Source organism: Dendrobates tinctorius, unplaced genomic scaffold (genome assembly GCF_039654945.1).
Source record: "Dendrobates tinctorius isolate UK_male_01 unplaced genomic scaffold, ASM3965494v1 ptg000012l, whole genome shotgun sequence".
NCBI classification, from domain to species: domain Eukaryota; kingdom Metazoa; phylum Chordata; class Amphibia; order Anura; family Dendrobatidae; genus Dendrobates; species Dendrobates tinctorius.
Window position 1 is genome coordinate 7,768,167 of NW_027361680.1, and position 19,489 is coordinate 7,787,655.

The following is a 19,489-nucleotide window of genomic DNA, read 5'->3' on the forward strand; positions in this document are numbered from 1 at the left end:
CCTCCAAAGACCGGCAGCATCATCTTACTGCAGATGGTGTCACTGTGCATCGGTCAACAATACAGCGCACTTTGCACAAGGAGAAGCTGTATGGGAGAGTGATGCGAAAGAAGCCGTTTCTGCAAGCACGCCACAAACAGAGTCGCCTGAGGTATGCAAAAGCACATTTGGACAAGCCAGTTACATTTTGGAAGAAGGTCCTGTGGACTGATGAAACAAAGATTGAGTTGTTTGGTCATACAAAAAGGCGTTATGCATGCGCTGTATTGTTGACCGATGCACAGTGACACCATCTGCAGCAAGATGATGCTGCAGGTCTTTGGAGGTGGTCTGTGGATTGTCCTTGACTGTTCTCACCATTCTTCTTCTCTGCCTTTCTGATATTTTTCTTGGTCTGTCACTTCTGGGCTTAACAAGAACTGTACCTGTGTTCTTCCATTTCCTTACTATGCTCCTCACAGTGGAAACTGACAGGTTAAATCTCTGAGACAACTTTTTGTATTCTTCCCCTGAAAAGCTATGTTGAATAATCTTTGTTTTCAGATCATTTGAGAGTTGTTTTGAGGAGCCCATGATGCCACTCTTCATAGGAGAATCAAATAGGAGAACTACTTGCAAGTGGCCACTTTAAATAACTTTTCTCATGATTTGATACACCTGGCTATGAAGTTCAAAGCTCAATGAGGTTACTAAACCAATTTAGTTCTTCAGGAAGTCAGTAAAAAGTAGTTAGGAGTGTTCAAATCAAGAAAATGATAAGGGTGCCCATACTTTTGCACCGGTCAAATTTTGTTTAAATGCAGATTGCACATTTTCTGTTAGCACAATAAACCTCATTTGAATCCAGAAATATAACTGAGTCCATCAGTTATTAGATATGTGAAACTGAAATACCTGTTACAAAAACCAAAATTGTTATAAAGAAAAAAGGTTAACATTAATAGGGGTGCCCAAACTTTTACATATGACTGTATTACAATATGTAGGCTAGAAGATATCCATATTTTTATTAGCACCACAATCCACCCTTGGATATCTTATAGTCACACATTATTTATCCAACAACAACAAACCAATGCATGCATAATACAAATTACTCCTTAAAAGTTAGCCTAGAGCTAACAACTGGCATGTTCTGCAAATGATGGAGAGATCACTATACTGTTATACATCATATTTGCCCACCCTCATACTTTTGCACTTTTTATCTGAACTGGAGCCACATATAATAGCCCTCTCCCCATCCCCAGTCTGATTCATCATATTTCATGCTTATCACAAGTCCACTGACAGCATGGATCAGCTGGCATCATTCTTGGAATCCTTCTTCTAATCATTTCTCCCATTAGAAATTTTTCTTCAGTACAGTTCACATCTTGGGTCACATCTTCTTCGTCTTTGCCCTTCAAAAATGGCTAGTGTTCATCTGTTCATCCACTGAGCCAAGTAAAGCCATAGATTCTGTTTGGTTTTCAGAAATCCACACTTTCCATAGCTGGCATCTGTCTGAAGATTGCTTGGCTCTTGAAAGCAGTCACACAAGATGAAAGCAATAATACAACACTTACAGATCAGATTTTGATCTAAAGGGAAAACAAAAACATTATTATCTGAGATCACATTGACTGCTACTTCAGAAATGACTTGAGCAAATGCAGAACACTTAATTGATTCCACCAAATTTTAGAAATCCACTGGCTGAGCTATTCTAGCTTCTCTCTGTATTATTGACATGTCACTTTACTCAATATTCATATATTTTTCCTGGATAAATCTGATCTATCACATTACCTCCATTCATTGAAATATCAAACAAAACTGTTCAAGATACAACTTTCAAATGGATTTTACAAACCTATTATGTTCCTAATTGAAAATAAAGATTAAAAATGTACATAAAACTAAACCAATACTTTTAGCTAAATACAGTCCAATTCATCACAATGGGATGATTACTTATTTAATTGTTTGCAAACAATTATTTTAACCTTTACCTTTGAGCTCATTAGTCTACCCCATGTCTTATATATATAGCTAAATACATTGAATCCATTTCCTCTGAAAAACTGTTTTGTCCAGTCTGAAAGAAAAAACACAGAAAGGTTAGAACACTGTCTTAAAAGGATAACACAGGAATGATTACTGGTGACCAAGGTAAAATAATCCAGCCCCATAGCAGAACACAGGAATAGTAGCACCGTCTTTTGGGGGTCTACAATATGACAAGTTCTGCTCTTTCCCAGTCTCACTCTTATCTACCGTTCGGATCTGCATTTCTTGCGACTTTTGTGCAGTTGTAGCAAAGTCGGCTTTTTTACAGGAGTCTGTAAATTCAGTATCGTAGATGGCAAGTCCTTCCTTATTCTCAATGCCATCAATATTCTGGTGCAGTGAATGGCTCTCTGATTTGGGATTACAATAACATTTAATGTGGCCTATCTTCCCAGATTTAAAGCAATACCTAGGCCTGTAAACAGTAGACACATTCTCGGATACTTCATCCTGCTCTTTTGACTTAAGACACCACTCAGTTAATAGTTTTAAAAATCTTTCATATGAACTGGTATTTATTAGAGACACTCTTGTGGCATAATCTACATTACAATGATTTGCCATTGAAAATAGAAAACTAGGATCCTTCTGAGACATATCTGGATGATTGCAAACATTTCTGTACAATGCCAAATAATTACTACAGAACAACAGGGGATCATCAGATCGCCTGAATCTGAACATTGCCGGGGCCTTGCAACCCCTAGTATTTCTTCTACTTAAGGTAGATTGCAATTCAAATCTATTAGACACACTGCAATCTTCTACCTCATTCTGGTTTTGCTTTCCTGTAGCCATCCCTACAACCTGGGTCTGGCAAATGTGATGAGCTTTTAATGGGTTAAGAAGAGGATCCATTTCCATCTCCCCATCAAAATGATCATCCCCCTGTTCTGGGTTGATGACAGTTTCGGAGTCAGTTGACTCCTGTGCATCACTATCCCACTGATCTGGGTTCCTCTCCAACTCTGCTCTAGCCATGGCCAAAGCATTCTTCCTTTTCACCTTCCCCCTCTTCTTTCTGCACTTATACTGATTTACACATACAGCAGTCTGTCCTGCATCATGCTGAGTTCCAACACATTTGTCCATTACTAACTTATTCTGACCCTGTGCTGCCACCAATGCTTTCTGGGCCTCACATAGCTGTATTTCCAATTCCTGCACTTTAGTTAACATTCTTTGTTTTTCCTCATGCTGTTTTCTATATGCAGATAGCAGGATCCAGCCACACCTACCAAGAGCACATAATTCTTTCCCTTTTTCTACTTTTACTTTCTGCAAGCATTCTGCTACATCCGCAGGCTCTGCATCTTGCCCATATTTGTCCCAATGTTCACTTGAACCAACACTGTGTGACCACATAGTCGCCAACATATCATATGGGGTTTGGGTTTCCTCCCACCCTGGAGTCTCAACAGACTCACTTACAACCTCTTTTTGTTCCATTTCTGACAACTTTCTTTGCATATGGGTGTTTTTCTCATACATATCTTGGTATACACTGAGTAAAATCCACATACACCGTCCTAAAGACTCTACATCACCCCTGAGTACTTCAACAACATCAGGGGTTAACTGCATCACCTGCCTTTGCAGGGAAAGCCTCGAGTAACTCAACAACATCGAGGGGTTAACTGCATCACCTGCCTTAGCAGGGATCCCCATGAGTTCTTCAACAACATCATGGGGCTCTGAGCCCTTGAGCTTATTCTCCCAGGGTTCTGCCAAGCCACAACAACGCATTTCCTGCGCCAAAAACCCAAACATTTTGGCCTAGTGCCGACAAATTACTATCCCATAAAATAAGTTAGGACGTGAGGATTATTTCTTATCCCAACAAAGAAAAAAAACTTCTGAGCCTTCTGCGTATCCTGCCGACTACGCCAATTTATGTATTGCCAACTGTTTAGCAATAAGGTTCAGACACGGCTGTAAAGAGGGCTACTACTTGGATATAACACAATTTTATTATACAATGGCTATAAAACACCAAATTAATGGAATGGCAGATATAATATTACCCTGTCTTGTTAATTTCATGTGAATCATACAATTATTATGAATTATAATACATAGAACAATAAGTATCCATACTATACATTACCAAGCAGTATTACAACATCACTTCTTCACTGGAGGGACCACAGTGTCAAATGAGAAGGAAATGCTCTGGTCTTGTCATCACAGAAACCGTGCACCCACGATACTTTCTGGAAATGTCCCTACCTCACTGACACAGGTCCACCTTTTTATATACAACATTCCCACATTCCCTCTGTGCAGTATGCTGAGTCATCAGAATCTTGAAACTGCACAAGACTTCAAGGTCTGTTTGCTATAGCCTCTTAGTGTGTTTGCACCAACCAGGGATTTGTTTGCCAATAGTATGTCAACCTAGACTCTGTTTGCCTCTGGTCAACTTGTCAAAGTTGTCTATTACTGTTCAAAGTTCAACATATGTTGCTTGTTACAAAGTTAACTCTTCATGCTCATAGCATAACACTCTAAGATGGTAGCATATGGGCAGCATGACTTCCATAATCACCTATTCTGAAAACTGGATATCTATCGTAACTCAGACACACACTCAGACATGTCAAGATATGTATCACAATCGGTCCTCGATTATGGATGCCATGCACGATCATTGCTACATGAGACTATAACATTTCGGTCTCTCTTGTCTTCGAGAATCATACTATTATTAAGCACAAAACTTCCTTGTTCAAGCAGCATAAATATTCATTTTCTATCACTGTTTGTCAACAGGGGTCACTTGTGTGCAAATCAGGATAATGAATCTTTGAAACACAGAGCTTCAAAGACCACAGAACGGGGGTGTGGCCTGAGCTGTGATGGTGTGAGGAAGTGTCTGCTCAGGGCTCCTGCTCAACTACCTATATAAAGCGACTTTGAAGCGACAGGAATCCTCCAATCAAGAATTCATACTCACAACAAGAGTCTAGAAGTCGCCTGGAGCATTTTGATACCAAGAATGTGAAGATTGGACCAAAAATAACAGAACTACAGCTACTGAGGAGGAGCAGTGTTGTTTTCCTGTGCTGAGCAGAGGAGAGGGGCCTGTAGCTGACTCCTGCAGAAGAAGAAAGGAGGTGGAAGAGTTTCACTTCTACCGAACAGCTATCCTGTTGTATCGGTGATCAGGAGGAGTGGAGGTGACCGGGCTGTTTGTGTGCAGAGACCGGAGGACTGGCGCTTGTCCGTGGGTCCTGTTCAGGCCCGCGTTCTACACTACCCGCTGTTGCCTGCCTGTTGGAGAAGAAAAAGGGCTTCAGGAGAGAAGCATACTGCTGAAAAGTGCAAGCGGCCGGTGTTTGGTAATATTCCTGGACTCTGAGGTGGCTACTGAAGACCAAGGAAGGAGAAGAGCAGGACTTGGAGTGTGACGTTAGCAGCCGCGGCATCCACAGACCCGCCGCGATTTTCGGGGTGTTGTACCACGCCGGTGGACATGATCCTGGGGGATCCTGCTTAGTAGGATCCGGAGAGATATTCTGAGCAGATCAAGACCGGGCACGAAGAAATCTGCTGAAAATTGGAGGAGTTATTGGCTAAAATCCTTGGCAGGGCAGGAGAAGCAGGAGCAGGCAGATGATTGACAGCTGCTGCCGGTGCGCAGATTCAACGCGGTCTAAGGTTTGTTGTGAGCCCTTGCCGATCCGGATCTCCGAGTCCTTTCTTGAGTGGGCCCCTGGGGAGGAGAAGAGAGGGTACTGGCACTGGATTTGAGTGACTGCCATACTCCCAGATTTGCCGCGATCGCTGTGGTGTTGCATTCCTCTTGCTGGCTTGATCCGTGGGAAATCCCTTTCTTTGGCGCCAAGGAGACTTTAAGGAAGAAGACGGAGTCCTGATATATTGGAATACAAGGAGAACTTTGTAATCCCTGATAAGGTGGGTCAGGAGAGTGTGGAAGTTGAGCTTTACTGAAAGCAGCTGTTTGATATTTGAGTGGAAGCTGAGCTTTACTGAAAGCGGCTGTTTGATACTTGAATGGAAGCTGAGCTTTACTGAAAGCGGCTGTTTGATATCTGAGTGGGGGCTGAGCTTTACTGAAAGCGGCTGTTTGATACTTAAGTGGAAGCTGAGCTTTAAATGATCACGGCTGTTTGATAGAGCTTTAAGTGTTCGCGGCTGTCTGATACTTAAAACCATTGAAGAAAAAGAGTGGAAGCTGAGCTTTAAAAATCTGCGGCTGTTTGATACCTAAAGTCAATGAGGATAGAGAGTGGAAGCTGAGTTTTAAACGATAGCGGCTGTTTGATACTTAAAACCACTGAGGATAGAGAGTAGAAGCTGAGCTCTAAACGATCGCGGCTGCTTGATATTTATGGCCACTGAGGATAGAGAGTGGAAGCTGAATTTTAAATGATAGCGGCTGTTTGATACTTAAGACTGCTGTGAATAGAGAGTGAAGCTGAGCTTTAAAAGATCGCGGCTGTTCGATACTTAAGGCCACTGAGAATAGAGAGTGGAAGCTGAGCTTTAGATGATCGCGGCTGTTTGATACTTAAAGCCACTGAGGATATAGAGTGGAAGCTGAGCTTTAAATGATCGCGGCTGTCTGATACTTAAGGCTACTGAGGATAGAGAGTGGAAGCTGAGCTTTAGATGATCGCGGCTGTTTGATACTTAAAGCCACTGAGGATAGAGAGTGGAAGCTGAGCTTTAAATGATCGCGGCTGTTTGATACTTAAGGCTACTGAGGATAGAGAGTGGAAGCTGAGCTTTAGGTGATTGCGGCTGTTTGATATTTAAAGCCACGGAGCTCCTGAACATAACTTATATTTTATTACTTATAATTTGGTACCTGGATAGCAGTACAAATTATATACATTTTTACTATTATTCACCAGGCTCTAATACCCCAATCGACATTAGATATATATTATATGCTATTGTTAGATGCTTACTTGATTACTGTGGTTGTATATACTATATATTATTTCTATCCTCATAACTAATATTTCAAATCATATACAATAATCTTTGGTTTAGCTGCTTATTAGCAGTATATCCTACACAACTCTATATATAGGCTTTTGTTCTCTTTTCTCTTTTTAGGAAAGATATAGGATATAGAGATCTATAGGAAATCTTTAGTACTATTGTTGATAGGCAACGATACATAAGTCAGGTATTATTCTAACTTAGGCCTTTTTGAGGTTATAGAGTTTGTTTTTGTGATATCTCTAACTCCTAACTAATTTAATAGGATAATAATCCCTGTTGCCAATTTGGGTAGACCCTTGAGTGAATTCAGGATTCTAACTATCTGATTCATAGATACTATTAAGGTGATTATTCAATTACAAATAATCAGGAATTAATATTCTGTATATTAAACTGTCTTAATTCATAAGATGACCTCTTCAAACAGAAATCAAAAAGGAAAGCAACCTCCACATAGGTCTTATAATAAACCCAGGGAAGACTCCCCCAACATATTAAGTCCTATGAAATCAAGGTCTCCATTAAAAAGGGATCCACAGGCTAGTCAGGTACCTACAACAGCTCAGAGTAAACCACCAAAATAGGATATAGAAGGTAAAGGACTAGAGCCTAATCATCCTATTCAGGTGCCCACAATTAAAGAGGTTAACTCTGATGCAATGGATACTTCCAAATCCACAAAAAGAAAAGAACTTGAAAGTTCAACACCAGCCGAATCTGGAAACAACTCAGAATGCTCTTCACCTGACGGTAGTCCAACTAGACAACGTACTAAAAAAGATCGACCTTCATCTCCTCAACCTTTAAAACAAGGGCTAGCTCCCACTGATCTAGATATATTTTTAGCCTCTGAAAAGGTAGTGACAGAAGGCTCTATGGCTAGATTTTGTAAAATGCTTAGTGACTCTATGGCTTTGGGATTTGAAGCTCAGAATAAGAAAATGGATGAAGTAAGTGACAAAATCACTATGAGAATAGAACAGAATGAAAACAGGATCTTAGTTGTTGAAAATAAAACGGATACTTTGCTTAAACAGAATTCTGAATTGAAAATGGAAATACAGACATTGAAAACTAAATTGATGGAGGATAGGAGTAGGAGGAATAATCTTAAAATAAGAGGTATCCCTGAAAATCTCACAAGATGAGCTTTCCAACTACACGAAAACTATATTTAAAAAGGCTCTACCTGATCTTCCAGATTTTGAATTCAGGATTGACAGAATCCACCGTATTCCGCGTCCTAGAGGCTTGTCTGTCGATAAGCCGAGGGATACTATCCTCCATATGCATTATTTTGAAACAAAGGAAAAAATGTTACACTATATCAGAGACAAGGGAAACTTTCCAGATCCTTATACCAACATAAGAGTTTTTGGAGATTTCTCCAAGGCAACCATGGAGTTCAGAAAATCTTTTAGAGAAGTAAATACAAAAATAAAAGATCTTGGCATTTCATATAGATGGGGTTATCCTGCTAAACTTTTGGTGTGGTATAGGGGGAAGACAATCCCTTTTTTTACACCAGAAGAAGCAATGCTTTTCGTCCAATCATTCCAGGATGACATTGGCTGAACTTATTGTCAAGAAGTACCGGGTTTCACTTTCATTATTTGGAATGTTTATAATGCTTAAAAATTAGAAGGATTAATAGAAATATTAGGTGTAAGGGTAGGAGTTGAACCACTTTTTTTTTCATATAACCCCAAACCAGGTGAGAATCCTTCTAGGTTGGATTCCTCCAGGGGAACTCATTCGAGTTTACTTTTTGATTTTTTATTTTTCTCTCTTTTTTTTATTGTTGTTTGTTACACAGACTTACTGAAGTCTTATTTCTATCACTTGGTATTTACAGTGCTGTAGTTAGGAGTCTTATTTGGATTTGTTCCACTTCCTACTTTATTTCACAGCGACATAAACATGAAGCTTAAAATTTTGTCTTTCAACGTTAGGGGCCTAAATATCCCTTATAAAAGGCATACACTTTGGAGTGAGATAGAATATAGCAAAGCGGACATTGTATGTCTACAAGAAGTCAAGTTTACTAGGGAAAGTCATCCGTTCTTTCAAAATAAGAAATTTCCACATATGTTTCAATCCCTGAAAGGGAAAAAGAAGGCCGGGGTCATTACACTTATAAAAAATAATATTCCATTTGAATTAATAGAAGAAATCACAGATCCACAAGGGAGATATCATATCCTCATATGTCAACTCAATCATAAACTTTGCACAATAATTAATGTATACGCTCCAAATATAAAGACCATTTCATATCTAAATAGATTAATGGATAAGATCAATAAAGTTAAGAAAGGGATGCTTATGTTCGCAGGAGACTTTAATATAGTCCCTGATAGTACAATGGATTCTTCATCACCAGTACGCCATAAAGCACCTTCTCTTAGTAAATGGTTAATTTCTAATGAACTCTTTGACATTTATCGCTGTCTGAATACTTCTTCGTGTGAATACACGCACTATTCGGACATGCACAAAACATCATCGAGAATAGACCTAATATTGACAGATGTTTTTGCTATTTCTAAATTCAAAAAAATTAGTATCTTGGGCAAATCTATATCAGATCATGTCCCTGTGCTGGCGGAGTTTGAATTGGGATTCTATTCAGAAAACATGTTTCTCTGGAAAGCTAACTCCACTTTATTTAAAAATCCCGAATATAAGGAAATAATTTCAAATACAATCTCTAACTATTTTAAAGAAAATGACGTTGGTCATATAAATCCGTTCGTTCTTTGGAACACTCACAAGGCGGTCCTGAGAGGCCATTTGATTCAACTTTCGTCCAAATCAAAAAGGATAAAAAGACAGACAATCACAAATTTACAGTCTCAGATAAAGCTGAAAGAAGAGTTTCAAAACAGTTTGCCGGTTCCATCCTCGAGTGTTCACTCGGAAATACTGAAATTAAGGCAGGAATTAAGAACTGCAATCATTTCGGATTATGATGCAGTTATCAAAAATTCAAAATTTAAATTTTACTCATCTATTAACAAACCAACTGCATATATGATGAAAATATTCAAACAAGAGAGAATTAATAAGAGAATAGTTAAAATCAAAGACAACAACGGAAATGTTAAGACTCATCCTCGGGATATTGCAAACGCCTTTGCAGAGTTTTTTCAAGGCTTATACAATTTAGCTTCGGACGCTGAAATAGCACAACCAGATGTTAAATTGATAGATACATTCTTAGACAAATTAGATCTCCCCCGAATTGATCCTTTAGAGTTGGAACATATAAACAGACCCATATCAACAGAAGAAATATTTGATGCGATTAATAAACTTAAAGCCCAGAAATCACCGGGGCCTGACGGGATTACCAATGAATATTATAAGACCTTTCAAACTATCCTAGCTCCTTATCTGGAAAACATATTTAACTTGGCTACCTGTCAGGGCTCCTTTCCAAAGGAAATGTTAGAAGCTACGATTGTTATGATACCTAAGGAGAAGGGAAACCCTGACAAGGTTCAGAGCTACAGTCCAATTTCACTCATTAATGGGGATGCAAAGCTGTACTCAAAAATATGGGCTGAAAGACTTAAAAAGGTTCTACCTTTTTTAATAAAAGACGATCAAATTGGCTTTGTAGAAGGTCGTCAAGCTGCTGACGGGACTAGAAGGATCATGAATATAATTACCGCTACTAAATTTTCTACAGATCCTTCAGTTCTAGTTATGCTAGATGCTGAAAAAGCCTTTGATAGGCTAGATTGGGCGTATCTAAAGAAAGCATTATTGAAATTTGGATTTAATGATCACTTAATTACTTCAGTTATGGCCTTGTATTCAGAGCCTTGTGCAAAAGTATACACGAATAATCATTTATCAAAGTCATTTCCTATTTCAAATGGTACAAGGCAGGGGTGTCCCCTTTCTCCACTTTTATTTGTTTTGGCAATAGAACCCCTGGCAGAAAAAATCAGATCTAATCCTAACATCTTTGGCCTTGAAACTCCTCAACGCACATTTAAAATCAGTCTGTTTGCGGACGATATAGTGCTGACACTCTTAAACCCAGAGATTTCTATCACAGCATTGTCATCAGATTTAAAGCTATTCTCAAATATATCTTATTTTAAAATAAATCATTCAAAATCAAAGATTTTACCCTTTAACTTAAATCCTCAAGAAGTGGAACGTTTAGGAACTCTCTCAAAATTTTCGTGCAAGGAGGAGGAAGTTGGATATTTGGGGATGAAGCTGACAAACAAATTACATTCAACTATCTCAATTAATCTTAACAACTTAATTCACAATGTCACCACAGATTTTGTAAATTTTAAACGTATTGGTTTTTCCTTGTTCGGGAAAATATTGGCTGTCAAGTCATTTGTTTTACCTAAGATATTGTATTTGTTTAGGATCCTTCCAGTATACATTCCTTCAGCGCAATTGCCAAAAATTCAAAAATTAATAAACTCATTTGTTTGGGATGGCAAAAAATCAAGAATTGCGTCGAACATCCTTTATAAAAGTAAAAAAAATGGAGGTCTGGGGCTACCGAATGTAACAGCTTATTACCAAGCCTTACTGATTAAAGCTAGCGTTTATTGGTTTAGTCGTAATACAACACCTGCGTGGATCGCCTTGGAAGAAAGTCAAAGTAATAATGACATATTCCACAATATTTTCTTTGCTAATGTATTGGGTTCCCAACCAAGTTTGCCTTCTCATCCCATATTCCAAGCCATACTCTTGGCTTGGAAAAGTTTTATTAGACCAGGGAGAAATTGGAACAAAGTGAGACAAATGTGTAATTTTCCACTAAACTTAATATCTATCTTTTACAAGTGTACTATTCCAGAAATTTGGACTACATGTAATATTAAAAAAATAGGAGATTATATACAATGGTACCTTCCTTTCCTTTAGTGAGATTAAAACAAAATTTAATCTTCCCTCCTCAGAATTTCTCTTTTTCACCATTCTAAAAAGATACATTAAAAAATTCTCCCAAATTAAGCCACTAAATTTGGACATTATATCTTTATACTTGGGAAACATAGAGAAAAAGAACGTTTGGAGCTTAAAGAACATATATAACATTTTCAATAAAGACACGTTTATACTAAAGAGCGCATATATGAAACGATGGGAGTCAGAATTAAACATTACACCCACACTGGAACAATGGCAAGATGCCTTGAAGTTTTCTTACATAGCAACAATCTCAATGACACTACAAGAGTCTTACTACAAAATGTTTGTGAGATGGTATTATACCCCTTCGAGGCTGAATTTTATAAATCCAGGTAACTCCAACTTATGTTGGAGAGAGTGTGGAATGGTGGGAAACATATATCACATATTTTGGGAATGCCCTAATGTTAAGAGTCTATGGAAGGAAGTATCTGTTCATATAAACACCTTTTTGGGAAGGAAATTGGTTATTTCCCCTAGTATGGCTCTTCTTTTATTAGATCTAGAAAATTTAGACTTTTCAGATACATTAATGATAGTACATATTTTACTAGTAGTTAAAAACTCAATAGCAGCACACTGGAAAAAAACTGATATACCAAAATTCGAAGATATTTTTCACAATCTTCTGATACATAGCGCATTAGAAAGACACTTTGCTCTACATAATAACTTCTTGGACAAATATAATAAAAAGTGGGAAGTATGGAATAAAACTTTTCTTACAAAAAACTAGTTTTGTTGTCACTGATGAATCCAGATAGGATCTTATTTTTCTTTTCTTCTGTTTATTTTAGATTTAAGACTTCAGATGTTAAGTTTTAGTTATATTCTTAGCTTTTAGCTTTAAGATGCTTATGGAGTAATGGCTATAAATGATCACTCATTGAGTTTCCTATTGTATTTTCTTTTCCCTTCCCTTTCCTTCTGTATCCCATTTCCCATACCCTTTTTTCCTATGTTTGTTAAATTTGAAATACCTTAATAAAAATTATTGGAAAACAAAGACCACAGAACAATTTCTTGTCTTACGGTATTGACACAGAGCAAACGCTTTGTGTCTCAGTATCAAAGTCCAGCATTAATGATATTACACCCTAGTATATTGCAATATAGTGTTTGGATTCAAACAACCATATTTCATATTTGCAATACTTTCTACCCTTGGTCTAATGACCACACTATATCAAAGCATATAAGCAATATATTACAATATCTAGGCTATAAGATATCCATATTTTTATTAGCACCACAACAGACAATAGACATTACAGCATAACAATAATCACATAGATTATAACAAATACCAAGAGGAAAGAGGGCCCTGCTCGCAAGCTTACAGTCTATGAGGAAAGAGGTAGACATGAAAGGTGGGTGGTAACAGTTGCCCTGATTGTATGGACCAGCCATAATGTTAAGTGTGTAACAGTACAGACACAGAGGGCTAATGGATGCATAAAGCATGTGGGAACATGATGCGGGAAATCTGGTTATGGTAAAACTTTTGGCTGTAGGAGTTGTAGGAGCTGATACTACACTAGTACACGATGTCTAAGGTGAATGTGCGCCTATCATCTGTAATGTGAAACTGCAGTCTTGCTTCCTCCTTTTCATCCTGTGTAAGAAAGAGGGAGAGACACAGATTTCCTGTTCTATATAAGCCTCACCCTCCTCACAGTAACTCACCAGGCACATACATGCTGTGCTTCTCTGAAAGCAACATCACTCGTGCTTAAAATCTACACCACTATACCAAAAAAAAAGCTGCAGGAGTAAAGGTCCACCCATCCCCAAGTCATGTCCTCCTCCACCTATTGCTCCAGTGGTTTCTTTGTAGATTGTAAGCTCTCATGAGCAGGGTCGTCTTATTTTGCTTTAATTATTGTATTGTTAATTTTGTTGCTTATGACTTGTGTTTTGAAACTGTTAAATTGTAAAGCACTGCAGAATATGTTGGCGCTATATAAATAAAGATTATTATTATTATTCTGAGGGATGTTATTCTGGTCTAGTGCGTTTGATCATCTAACCAACCCCTGGTGTGCTGGCCCCAGCTGCCAAATTATCCCAAACCAGCTCCCACAATCCCTCTCTCCTGACCCTGTAGTGTGGCCTATATATTTAGCAGTTCCAAAGGGGAAGCATGCAAGTGTGGGGTGTGTTATGATTGGGTCACTGAGGAGGAAAACAAGACCAAGCTAAGCCACAGAAAACCAGAGAGGTTGGTAACTAAGTGGATTGCAGACCCCTGATCCTATCCACACAGCTAGCAGTAGCCGTGGAGCGTACCTACGATGATTCTAGATGCCTCGACACAGCCGGAGGACAAAATAAGCCTAAAGCAAGAAAAGGGGAAATCTAAACTGCCCCAGAGCAGACCCCAAAGAAATAGATAGCCCCCAAACATATATTGTCGGTGAGACAAGATGAAAACACAAACACAGGTAGGAAATTAGGCTGAGCAAACGATGGGGCCTACACTAACTAGAAAGGAAAGGAAAGATACTGTCTGCAATCACGCCAAAAAACCCTGCAAAAATGTCCAACTCTTCTGATAGCAAAAAAAACCCTGAAGTCACTAGACTTCACCCACTATATCAGCACTCTGGCATATTCTGAAAACAGAGCAAAAAGAGGCCAATCTAATAAGGGACTAAAAGCAAACTGGCACAAACAGTAACATAAGAATGGAAATTCAGCACAGCCCCAGCCGGGGCTGGCTGACCACAAAAAACTGACTAAACAAAACCAAATCAAATGGGAACAATAGCAAAGAACACTTAGCTTGAGAATGCAGCGACTGAACTGGAAACTAAGACCTCAGGAGGCAGGAAAAATCACCAGCAGAGATAGAGGGAGTCGGATGTCTTAAATCCAGTCAAAGACTCCAGATGTCCAATCGTCGTCCTCATTATCAGGTGGCAGGTCTATGTTAATTAGATCAGCTTCATTACCTCCTGCAAACACCAGAGGGAGCCCGGAAAGAGAACTCACGACTTCTCTGTCAATACAACCAGCTCCACCACCCTCACCAGCAACCAGAGGCAGACCAGAATGTGAATTCACAACAGGGGTGCAGCACGCAAGCATCCCATAAGCAAAGCATCACAGAAGCTAGCATCAAGCAAACGTCAGTTATCCATGGCCGTTAATCATGGCAGGAGTCAGGTAACCCTCACTTTGCTTTCCACTTTAACCATGTGCTTTACTTCTATCCTGTGCTCCCTTGCCATCCACATTCACCACCCCATCCCCCCTCCATTATGACTCATACACATCAGCCCCTCTATACTTCCCTCTCCCATGTACAGGTTCCATGCACTCCTCACCTTCCTGAGAAACCTCAGCCCATCTTGCCCAAACCCATCGCACAAAAAAACTACTTACAATTCCAACAACAATTTGCTCTTTATCTTCCTACTCCTACTGATTTCAGGTGATATCTCCCCCAACCCTGGTCCACCATCCCCCAACCCCTACCCTATCTCATATCGAAACCATAATAATCTTATTACTATTACTTGCACTCCCTCATCTCCATCTTTTAATTGTGCCCTCTGGAATCCACGGTCTGTTTGTAACAAGCTTCCTTTCCTGCACAACTACTTTCTGAACAACTCTCTTAATCTGTTGGCCCTCACTGAAACTTGATTCAGGATTCTGACACTGTATCTCCTGCTGCCATTTCCTATGGTGGCTTACCATACTTACAATTCTCTTATTCCCCGAGACCCACAAACAGACATGGTGGTGGAGACGGCATACTCCTGTCCGCGCAATGCACTTTCCAGGTCATCCCCCCAGTTCCATCACTCTCATTCCCTTCTTTTTAGGTCCAGACCATCAGGCTCTACCGTCCCCTGTCCCTCAGAGTAGCGGTCATATACCGGCCCCAGGCTCACCCACCCACTTCATTGACCACTCTTAAGCCTGGCTGTCGCACTTCATGTCCTCAGAACTACCAACTCTTATCCTGAGAGACTTCAACATCCCCATTAACAGCCCTTCTTCCACATTTGCATCCCAGCTTCTATCACTAACCACCTCTCTAGGCCTCTCGCTTTCAACCTCTGAGACACACAAGGACGGTAATACCCTTGATCTGGTCTTTGTCCGGCTCTGTTCAATCTCCCACCTAAATAACTCACCGCTTCCACTCTCTGACCACAACATTCTCCTTCATGCTCACAAATCCTCGCCCACCCCAGCTCACTCCTACCACACAGTCAGAAATCTACAAGCCATTAACCCTCAGACACTTTCAGACTCCCTACATTCATCACTGTCCCCAATCTCCTCTTTCTCCTGTCCTGATCTGGCTGTTCATCACTACAATGACACTCTTAGAAGCACCCTTGACCAAGTAGCTCCCCTCACTCTCAGAACCTCCAAGCACAGAGTAAAACAGAGCTGGCTCACATCGCAACCTCAACTTCTCCAGCGATGCTCTAGGAGTGCTGAACGCCTATGGAGAAAAACCCGCCCACCAGAAGACTTCATACACTTCACATTTATGTTAAGAACCTATAACGCTGTCCTTCACCTCGCCAAACAGACCTACTTCACCACCCTGATCTCACTAGCCAACAACCCCAAGAAACCTTTTGACACTTTTCACTCCCTCCTCAGGCCAAAAGCACAAGCCCCTATCACAGACATTTGTGCTGATGACCTGGCCTCCCACTTTACAGAAAAAATAGATAATATCCATCAGGAAATCTGCTCCCAACCACCAAGCACTGTGACTCCCATCCCTTCCTGCATCTCTCCGGCTCACTTTCCACATTTGATCCCATCACAGAAGAAGAAGTCTCCAGACTCCTTTATTCCTCTCGTCTGACCACATGCACTACTAACCCCATTCCCTCACATCTCCTCTAGTCTCTCTCTCCAGTCGTCATAACTCACCTAACTGCAATCTTTAACCTCTCCTTGGGCATTTTCCCATTCTCCTTCAAACATGCCATCGTTACTCCATTACTAAAGAAACCCACTTTCGACCCATCCTTCACAAACAACTACAGACCAGTCTGCAAACTCCCCTTCATCTCTAAATTTTGGAGCTCCTAATTTACTCCCGCCTTACCCGTTACCTCTCCACTCACTCCCTTCTAGATCCTTCACAGTCCGGCTTCCACCCCCTACATTTGACTGAAACTGCACTCATCAAAGTGACCAATGACCTTCTGACAGCAAAACATAACAGTGACCACTCTCTGCTCAATCTTCTTGACCTATCTGCAGCTTTCGACACTGTTGACCACCATCTCCTACTCTCTAGGCTCCAGTCACTAGGCATTAAGGACACTGCTCTCTCCTGGTTCTCTTCCTATCTTTCTGACCGCTTCTTCAGTGTTTTGTTCTCTGGCTCCACGTCATCTCCTCTTCCTCTCATTGTTGGGGTACCTCAGGGCTCAGTCCTTGGCCCCCTTCTCTTCTCTCTCTACATGGCCCCAATTGGACAGACCATCAATAGATTTGGCTTTCAGTACCATATTTATGCTGATGACACACAACTATATACGTCATTCCCCCGCTTTACTACAGAACGCCAGTGACTGTCTGTCCACAGTCTCCAACATCATGTCTGCTCTCTATCTGAAACTCAACCTCTCAAAACTGACCTTCTTCTGCTCCCGCCGTCTACTAACCTCTCTAAATATGACATTTCCCTTTCCGTGGGTGACACCACAATAACACCCCGGCAGCAGGCACGCTGTCTGGGTGTAATGTTTGACACCAATCTCTCCTTCACATCCCATATACAATCTCTTGCCCGCTCTTGCCAATTACACCTAAAGAAAATCTCTAGAATCCGCCCTTTTCTCACCATGGAAACAACAAAAACCCTCACCATAGCATTGATCCACTCCCACCTGGATTACTGCAACGCTCTATTAATTGGCCTCCCCGTTACTCGACTAGCCCCTCTCCAGTCCATACTTAATGCAGCAGCCAGGGTCATCTATCTGGCTAATCGGTACTCAGACACGTCCGCTCTTGGCAAGTCCTTACATTGACTGCCCATTCATTATAGGATCCAATTCAAAGTACTTGTTCTCACCCACAAAGCTCTCCACAGTGCAGCACCCTCCTTCATCTCCTCCCTCATTTCTGTCTATCAACCTAACCGACCGCTGCGCTCTGCAAACGACTTTCGACTAGCCTCTTCACTAATCTGCACCTCCCACTCCCAACTCCAAGACTTCTTCCGCGCTGCGCTAATCCTCTGTAATGCTCTACCCCCAGAAATTAGGACTATCCACAATTTGCATAGTTTCAGGCGCTCCCTCAAAACACATTTGTTCAGAGCGGCCTATCATGTTCAATAATCAAAGTCATTCTATGTGTAAGTGTGCATTTGTAGCCCATTCACTATCTCCATCCATTCCTCACTCCCTCAAGATGGCTTGACCATCATTGTAAATACACCATTGTAAATACACACCTGTATGTTGTGAGTTCACTCTCTGGTTCACCAAGTTGTGAGTTCTCCTTCCAGACTCCCTCTGGTGGTAACAGGAGGTAGTGAGGCTGATTTGATCGGTGGAGATCTGCCACCTGAGAATGAGGATGACGATTGGACCTCAGGAGTCTCGGATTGGATTTAAGACAGCCAATGCCCTATTCAGTTGCTGGTGATTCCTTCTGGCTTGTCAGCTCTTGGTTTTCAGCTCTGTTCCAGTCATCTAAAGCTAAGTTTTTCTGCTAATGTTCACACTTGATTTTGTTGGTCTATTCAGTTTTTTGTGTGGTCAGCCAGCCCCGGCTAGGGGCTGTGCTGAATTTCCACTCTTATTTATCAGTATTTTGTCAATTTGCTTTTTGTCCCTTCCTACTTTTGTCTCTTTTTGCTCTGTCTCAGAATATTTCAGAGTGCTGATATAATGGGAGAAGTCTAGTGACTTCAGGGTTAATTTTGCTATCAGAAGTGTTGGACATTATTTTTGTAGAGTTTTTTGCAGGTTGCAGACAGTGTCTTTCCTTTCCTTTCTAGTTAGTTTGGGCCCCATCGTTTGCTCAGCCTATTTTCCTGCCTGTATTTGTGCCTTCATCTTGTTTCACCGTCAATACATGTGTGGGGGCTATCTATTCCTTTGGGGTCTGCTCTGGGGCAGTTAGTTTTCTTCTTTTCATGCTTCAGGCTTATTTAGTCCTCCGGCTGTGACAAAGCATCTAGGAATACCGTAGGTACGCTCCACGGCTGCTGCTAGTTGTGTGGTAGGATCAGGGATCTGCAATCTGCATAGTTACCAACCTCTCTGGTTTTCTGTGACTTAGCTTGTTTTGCATTTTTCTCCTCGGTGACCCATTCATAACAGAATTACCAGCCATACCGCAGATTCTAGAGTACTCAAAAGCAGGAAAAAAATGTTAAAAAAAAGTGTCAGAATTTTTTTTTTATATATTTTTTCCTCTTTTTCTCTGGGGCCGTAGGAGGATTTTTTTTCTTTTTCCTAATGGAGATTAAGCAATTGTCTGATCTTCTGGAGCAGCTGTCTGC

The 19,489-nt window shown here is 40.5% G+C and overlaps 1 long non-coding RNA gene across 1 annotated transcript in view; it reads right to left on the bottom strand.

The window, feature by feature from the left end:
- Nucleotides 1-965: 965 nt before the first annotated feature.
- The window catches only part of LOC141066293 (uncharacterized), a 73,641-nt gene continuing 55,117 nt past the window's right edge, over nucleotides 966-19,489 (bottom strand). Inside the window, exons 3-4 of the long non-coding RNA XR_012226429.1 lie at nucleotides 1,995-2,080; nucleotides 966-1,583 (exon numbers count right to left, since the gene is read on the bottom strand). This is a non-coding gene — a long non-coding RNA (uncharacterized lncRNA). The remainder of the gene's footprint in view (nucleotides 1,584-1,994; nucleotides 2,081-19,489) is intronic.